Source organism: Bos javanicus, chromosome 15 (assembly GCF_032452875.1).
Source record: "Bos javanicus breed banteng chromosome 15, ARS-OSU_banteng_1.0, whole genome shotgun sequence".
Classification (NCBI taxonomy): Eukaryota; Metazoa; Chordata; class Mammalia; order Artiodactyla; family Bovidae; genus Bos; species Bos javanicus.
The window spans coordinates 83824117-83832821 of record NC_083882.1 but is presented as its reverse complement, the minus strand read 5'-3'; positions in this window follow the sequence as shown (position 1 = coordinate 83832821).

Here is an 8705-nt window from a genome sequence, read left to right as displayed (position 1 = left end):
TCCAACACCACAGTTCAGAAGCATCAATTCTTCAGTGCTCAGCTTTCTTTATAGTCCAACTCTCACATCCATTTATGACCACTGGAAAAACCATGGCCTTGACTAGATGGACCTTTGTTGACAAAGTAATGTCTCTGCTTTTTAATATGCTGTCTAGGTAGGTCATAACTTTCCTTCCAAGGAGTAAGCGTCTTTTAATTTCATGGCTGCAATCACCATCTGCAGTGATTTTGGAGCCCCCCAAAATAAAGTCAGCCACTGTTTCCACTGTTTCCCCATCTATTTGCCATGAAGTGATGGGACCAGATGCCATGATCTTCGTTTTCTGAATGTTGAGCTTTTTAAGCCAACTTTTTCCTCTTTCACTTTCAGCAAGAGGCTCTTTAGTTCCTCTTCACTTTCTGCCATAAGGGTGGTGTCATCTGCATATCTGAAGTTACTGATATTTCTCCCAGCAATTTTGATTCCAAGCTTGTGCTTCTTCCATCCCAGTGTTTCTCATGATGTACTCTGCATATAAGTTAAATAAGCAGGGTGACAATGTACACCCTTGACGTACTCTTTTTCCTATTTGGAACCAGTCTGTTGGTCCATGTTCAGTTCTAACTGTTGCTTCCTGACTTGCATATAGATTTCTCAAGAGGCAGGTCAGGTGGTGTGATATTCCCATCTCTTTCAGAATTTTCCACAGTTTGTTGTGATCCACATAGTCAAAGGCTTTGGCATAGTCAATAAAGGAGAAATAGCTGTTTTTCTGGAACTCTTGCTTTTTCAATGATCCAGCAGATGTCGGCAATTTGATCTCTGGTCCTTCTGCCTTTTCTAAAACCAGCTTGAACATCTGGAAGTTCACAGTTCACTGAAGCCTGGCTTGGAGAATTTCAAGCATCACTTTACTAGCGTGTGAGATGAGTGCAATTGTGCGGTAGTTTGAGTATTCTTTGGCACTACCTTTCTTTGGGATTGGAATGAAAACTGATCTTTTCCAGTCCTGTGGCCACTGCTGAGTTTTCCAAATTTGCTGACATATTGAGTGCAGTACTTTCACAGCATCATCTTTCAGAATTTGAAATAGCTCAACTGGAACTCCATCATCTCCACTAGCTTTGTTTGTAGTGATGCTTCCTAAGGCCCACTTGACTTCACATTCCAGGACGTCTGGCTCTAGGTGAGTGATCACACCATTGTGATTATCTGACTGGTGATAGAAGCAAGGTTTGATGCTGTAAAGAGCAATATTGCATAGGAACCTGGAATGTTAGGTCCATGAATCAAAGCAAATTGGATGTGGTCAAACGGAGGATGACAAGAGTGAACATCGACATTCTAGGAATCAGTGAACTAAGATGGACTGGAATGGATGAATTTAACTCCGACGACCATTATGTCTACTACTGTGGGCAGGAATCCCTTAGAAGAAATGGAATAGCCATCATTGTCAACGAAAGAGTCTGAAATGCAGTACTTGGATGCAATCTCAAAAACGACAGAATGATCTCTATTCGTTTCCAAGGAAAACCATTCAATACCATGGTAGTCCAAGTCTATGCCCCGACCAGTAACTCAGAAGAAGCTGAAGTTGAACAGTTCTATGAAGACCTACAAGACCTTCTAGAACTAACACCTAAAAAAGATGTCCTTTTCATTATAGGGGACTGGAATGCAAAAGTAGGAAGTCAAGAAACACCTGGAGTAACAGGCCTTGGAGTACAGAATGAAGCAGGGCAAAAGCTAATAGAGTTTTGCCAAGAAAATGCACTGATCATAACAAACACCCTCTTCCAACAACACAAGAGAAGACTCTACACATGGACATCACCAGATGGTCAACACCGAAATCAGACTGATTATATTCTTTGCAGCCAAAGATGGAGAAGCTCTGTACAGTCAGCAAAAACAAGACTGGGAGTGGACTATGGCTCAGATCATGAACTCCTTATTGCCAGATTCAGACTGAAATTGAGGAAAGTGGAGAAAACCACTAGACCATTCAGGTATGACCTAAATCAAATCCCTTATGACTATACAGTGGAAGTGAGAAATAGATTTAAGGGACTAGATCTGATAGACAGAGTACCTGATGAACTATGGATGGAGGTTTGTGACACTGTACAGGAGACATGAATCAACACCATCCCCAAGAAAAAGAAATGCAGAAAAGCAAAATGGCTGTCTGAGGAGGCCTTACAAATAGCTGTGAAAAGAAGGGAAGTGAAAAGCAAAGAAGAAAAGGAAAGATATACCCATTTGAATACAGAGTTCCAAAGAATAGCAAGGAGAGATAAGAAAGTCTTCCTCAGTGATCAATGCAAAGAAATAGAGGAAAACAATAGAATGGGAAAGACTAAAGATCTCTTCAAGAAAATTAAAGATTCCAAGGGAACATTTTATGCAAAGATGAGGGTATTTTATTCTTATGTAATGAGGCACTTTGTTTTCTAACATTTGTATTTTCTTTTGCACTTTACCTGTTGTGAGAAGAGAGGGTTCTGACAACACTAAGCATTCAGTTCAGTTCAGTCACTCAGTCGTGTCCGACTCTTTGCGACCCCATGAATCGCAGCACACCAGGCCTCCCTGTCCATCACCAACTCCCAGAGTTCACTCAGACTCACGTCCATCGAGTCAGTGATGCCATCCAGCCATCTCATTCTCTGTCGTCCCCTTCTCCTCCTGCCCCCAATCCCTCCCAGCATCAGTCTTTTCTAATGAGTCAACTCTTTGCATGAGGTGGCCAAAATACTGGAGTTTGAGCTTTAGCATCGTTCCTTCCAAAGAAATCCCAGGGCTGATCTCTTTCAGAATGGACTGGTTGGATCTCCTTGCAGTCCAAGGGACTCTCAAGAGTCTTCTCCAACACCACAGTTCAAAAGCATCAATTCTTCAGCGCTCAGCCTTCTTCAGAGTCCAACTCTTACATCCATACATGACCACAGGAAAAACCATAGCCTTGACTAGATGGACCTTTGTTGGCAAAATAATGTCTCTGCTTTTGAATATGCTATCTAGGTTGGTCACAACTTTTCTTCCAAGGAGTAAGCGTCTTTTAGTTTCATGGCTGCAATCACCATCTACAGTGATTTTGGAGCCCCCAAAAATAAAGTCTGACACTGTTTCCACTGTTTCCCCATCTATTTGCCATGAAGTGATGGGACCAGAAGCCATGATCTTAGTTTTCTGAATGTTGAGCTTTTTAAGCCAACTTTTTCACTCTCCACTTTCACTTTCATCAAGAGGCTTTTTAGTTCCTCTTCGCTTTCTGCCATCTGAGGTTATTGATATTTCTCCCGGCAATCTTGATTCCAGCTTGTGCTTCTTCCAGTCCAGCGTTTCTCATGGTGTACTCTGCATATAAGTTAAATAAGCAGGGTGACAATATACAACCTTGACGTACTCCTTTTCCTATTTGGAACCAGTCTGTTGTTCCATGTCCAGTTCTAACTGTTGCTTCCTGACCTGCATATAGGTTTCTCAAGAGGCAGGTCAGGTGGTGTGATATTCCCATCTCTTTCAGAATTTCCCACAGTTTATTGTGATCCACATAGTCAAAGGCTTTGGCATAGTCAATAAAGCAGAAATAGATGCCTTTCTGGAACTCTCTTGCTTTTTCCATGATCCAGCAGATGTTGGCAATTTGATCTCTGGTTCCTCTGCCTTTTCTAAAACCAGCTTGAACATCAGGAAGTTCACGGTTCGCATATTGCTGAAGCCTGGCTTGGAGAATTTTGAGCATGACTTTACTAGCGTGTGAGATGAGTGCAATTGTGCGGTAGTTTGAGCATTCTTTGGCATTGCCTTTCTTTGGGATTGGAATGAAAAGTGACCTTTTCCAGTCCTGTGGCCACTGCTGAGTTTTCCAAATTTGCTGGCATATTTTTGTGTATATATAGAACATCTTTATTCATTCATCTGTTGATGGATGCTTTGGTTATTTCCATATGTTGGCAGTTGTAAATAATCTTGCTGTGAACATCTGGATGCGTATATCTTTTCAAATTGATGTTTGTTTGTTTGCTTTCTGTTTATATACCCAGGAGTGGACTTACTGGATCATATGGTAGTTCTAGTTTACTTTTTTGAGAAGCCTCCATATGGCTTTCCACCATGGCTGCACCAATTTACATTCCTGCCAACAGTGTCGAAGGTTCCCTTTTCTCTACACCCTCACCAACATTTATAATTTGTATACTCTTTGATGATAACCATTCTGACAAATGTGAGGTGATATCTCACTGTGGTTTTGATTTGTATTTCCCTGAAGGTTTGTGACCATCTTTTCATGTGTAGAAGTATTTTCCATGTGTTTGGGGTGAGAGGTGAGCTCCATGTCCTCCTACTCCACCACCTTGAACAACCTGCATGCCATATTTTAAAGTGTTGCTAAATATTCGGGGGAGTGAAAGGAGTTGTGAAAAATAAAGTTGTGAGTCAGGCTTAAACTGGATGGAGAGCATATGTGGAGAGAGAGATTAGTGAAGCTGGCTGAGTGCTTCTGCGATGATGGAATTGAGTGAAGAGCTGTCCATCTTTAGAGTTAAGTCAGGGTCCTGAGACTTCCCCAGGTGGCTCAGTGGTAGAGAATTTGCCTGCCAAGCTGGAGACATGGGTTCTACCCCTGGGTCCAGAAGGTCCCCTGGAGAAGAAAGTGGCAACTCACTCCAGTATTCTTGCCTGGAGAATTCCATGGACAGGAGTCTGGCAGGCTGCAGTCCATGGGGTTGCAAAACAGTCAGACATGTCTGAGCAATTAAACAGCAGTGAACGACAGGATCCTGAGACATTGAGAAAAGGTGAATTTGTGGAGAGGAATTTCATGTAGGAACAGTCTGCATAGAGTTGTAGAGAACACTCTGCACAGAGGAAGGCTTTCTTTTCTTTACAACGTGATGGGCAGTTTTAGGGAAACACTGACGTCTGAGTCCTCTCCAGCCTGTGGGAACTAGGACACCCTGGCATTGTGGCCACACTAGCCTGGCTTGCACCCCTGCCTGCCCAGGCAAGGGCTTCTCTGGTGGCTCAGGTACTGAAGAATCTGCATGCAATGTGGGAGACCCAGGTTTGATCCTTGGGTTGGGAAGATCCCCTGGAGAAGGGAAAAGCTACCCACTCCAGCATTCTTACCTGGAGAATCCCATGGACAGAGGAATCTAAAGGGCTACAGTCCATGGTTTTCCAAAAAGTTGGATACAAGTAAGCAGCGAACACACACATTCAGTTCAGTCTCTCAGTCCTGTCCGACTCTTTGAGACCCCATGACTACAGCATTCCAAGCTCCTCTGTCCATCACCAACTCCCAGAGTTCCACAAACTCGTGTCCATCGAGTCGTGGATGCAATGATGATGCAATCCAATCATCTCACATTCTGCCATCCTCTTCTCCTCCTGCCTTCATTGTTTCCCACCGTAAGGGTCTTTTCTAATGAGTCAGTTCTTCACATCAGGTGGCCAAAGTATTGGACCATCAGTCTCAGCATCAGTCCTCCCAATGAATATTCAGTACTGATTTCCTCTAGGATGGACTGGTTGGATCTCCTTGCATGAAGTTAAAGGGACTCTCAATTCTTCAGCAGTCAGCTTTCTTTATGTTCCAACTCTCACATCCATACATGACTATTGCAAAACCAAAGCTTTAACTCAGTTCAGTTCAGTTCAGTTCAGTTCAGTCACTCAGTCGTGTCCATCTCTTTGCGACCCCATGGACTGCAGCACGCCAGGCCTCCCTGTCCATCACCAACTCCCAGAGTTTACTCAAACTCATGTCCATTGAGTCAATGATGCCATCCAACCATCTCATCCTCTGTCATCCCCTTCTCCTCCTGCCTTCAGTCTTTCCCAGCATCAGGGTCTTTTCAAATGAGTCAGTTCTTTGCATCAGGTGGCCAAAGGATTGGAGTTTCAGCTTCAACATCAGTCTTTCCAATGAATATTCAGGACTGATTTCCTTTAGGATGGACTGGTTGTGAGAGGGTAACAGACAGGAAGGCCCGGGGTCTCCAAATGGAGGAAATAGGCTGCAAGTGTCAGACATTGTTTTATCTCTCTCTTAAGCGGCAGGAGGAAACAAACTAGCGATATTTTTCCCCTTCTCTGTACAAATTTAAAAAGAGGTTTCTCTTAAAATACTGTGTTGCCAAAATGACACCTGGTTTCACCTGAAGTTAACTATTCTCAAACCTTGAGTTAACCAATGCATTTTTCTTATGGAAATGTTTGTCTTAAGCTACGTTAACGTACTATGCACTTACCCCAGACTCTGTCTTCAAGTTGGTTCCACCTAATGGCTCAGAATCGACTTGACAAACCAGTATGTTATACTCAGATATTGTTCCCCTAATCTATGTAAGCGAGACTATTTGTATGGTAATCTGCCCTTCTATAAGATTCAAGTCAATCGTTTTATGGACTAGGATGAATCATCTGGTGCCAAGATTATCCCAAGATGCATCTTATGGGGCCTGGTGCCATTCTGAGTTTTAAGACATTCCTTTCTTTCATTAACAGACTGCTAGTGACTATATAACATCCAGCTAAAGACTAACAGGGGGGCACTCTTTCTGCCCCCTTCTGATGCCTATGTCAGAAACTTTCTCTATCTCCTTTATACTTTAGTAAAACTTTATTACACAAAAGCTCTGAGCGATCAAGCCTCATCTCTGGCCCCGGATTGAATTCTTCTCCTCCGGAGGCCAAGAATCCCAGTGTCTTTTCGTTCGGCAACAACCTTTCAGTTGGATCTCCTTGCAGTCCAAGGGACTCTCAAGAGTCTTCTCCAACACCACAGTTCAAAAGCATCAATTCTTCGGTGCTCAGCTTTCTTCACAGTCCAACTCTCACATCCATATATGACCACTGGAAAAACCATAACCTTGACTAGACGGACCTTTGTTAGCACAGTAATGTCTCTGCTTTTTAATATGCTGTCTAGGTTGGTCATATGTTTTCTTCCAGGGATCCAGTGTCTTTTAATTTCATGGCTGAACTCACCATCTGCAGTGATTTTGGAGCCCAGAAAAATAAAGTCTCTCACTGTTTCCATTATTTCCCCGTCTACTTGCCATGAAGTGATGGGACCGGATGCCATGATCTTAGTTTTCTGAATGTTGAGCTTTAAGCCAACGTTTTCATGCTCCTCTTTCACTTTTGTCAAGAGGCTCTTTGTTTCTACTTTGCTTTCTGCAATAAAGCAGGTGTCATCTGCATATCTCAGATTATTGATATTTCTCCTGGCAATCTTGATTCCAGCTTATGCTTCCACTCGTCCAGTGTTTCTCATGATGTACTCTGCATATAAGTTAAATAAGCAGGGTGACAGTATACAGCCTTGATGTACTCCTTTCCCTACTTGGAACCAGTCTCTTGTTCCATGTCCAGTTCTAACTATTGCTTCCTGACCTGTTTACAGATTTCTCAAGAGGCAGGTCACGTGGTCTGATATTTCAGTCTCTTTCAGAATTTTCCACAGTTTGTTTTGATCCACATAGTCAAAGGCTTTGGAATAGTTAATAAAGCAGAAATAGATTTTTTTTTCTGGAACTCTCTTGCTTTTTCTGTGGTCCAACGGATGTTGACTATTTGATCTCTGGTTCCTCTGCCTTTTCTAAATCCAGCTGAACATCTGGAAGTTTATGGTTCATGTACTGTTGAAGCCTGGCTTGGAGAATTTTCAACATTATTTTGCTACCATGTGAGATGAGTGCAATTGTACGGTAGTTTGAGCATTCTTTGGCATTGCCTTTCTTTGGGATTGGAATGAAAACTGACCTTTTCCAGTCCTGTGGCCACTGCTGAGTTTTCCAAATTTGCTGGCATATTGAGTATAGTACTTTCACACAGCATCATCTTTTAGGATTTGGAATAGCTCAACTGGAATTCCATCACCTCCACTAGCTTTGTTTGTAGTGATGCTTGCTAAGGCCCACTTGACTTCCCATTCCAGGATGTCTGGCATTAGGTTGGTGATCACACCATCGTGGTTATCTGATTTCAGAATTGACCATCTGGTGATGTCCCTGTGTAGAGTCTTCTCTTGTGTTTTTGGAAGAGGGTGTTTGCTATGAGCAGTTTGTTCTCTGGTCTGGAGGAACAGGCAGATTTGGCCTTGGAGTACAAAATGAAGCAGGACAAGGCTAGCAGAGTTTTGCTAAGAGAACGTACTGGTCACAGTGAGCTGACACACACCCACACAGTCCTATTGAAGGTTGTCAGATGAACGAAGCTGCCAGATACACCTCAGCTCTTTGCACATCTCCACTTGCAAAGTATTTCTGGGAGTCCCCAGAATTTCCACATTGTTCTCTAGCTTATCAGGCCTCTGCTGAGCCGCTGCTGCATGTGTGGGGCACCCACGTTCTGTCCATGTCTTAGACTGCTCTGCTTCCATAATATTTTTCACATATAAATTCAGCTGACAGCTGAGTAAATTCCCATATAAATTCAGCTGACAGCTGAGTGAATTTATATTGGGAAAATATTATGGAAGCATATGATTTGTTCTTTTAGGCAATGAATTTTTACTGTGTGTATAAACTTATTAATACTCTGTTGTACAGCCATCAGATCTGTTATTACAATTCAAATACAATGAAAATACTTCTCTAGTTAACTTTCCTGAGAAGGAAATCATTCTTTTAGAAAGTTTCAAATCTGGGGAAATTGGCCTAACTGTGCAGCCGGATTCCTAAGAAACAAATCAAGAGTCCAGATTT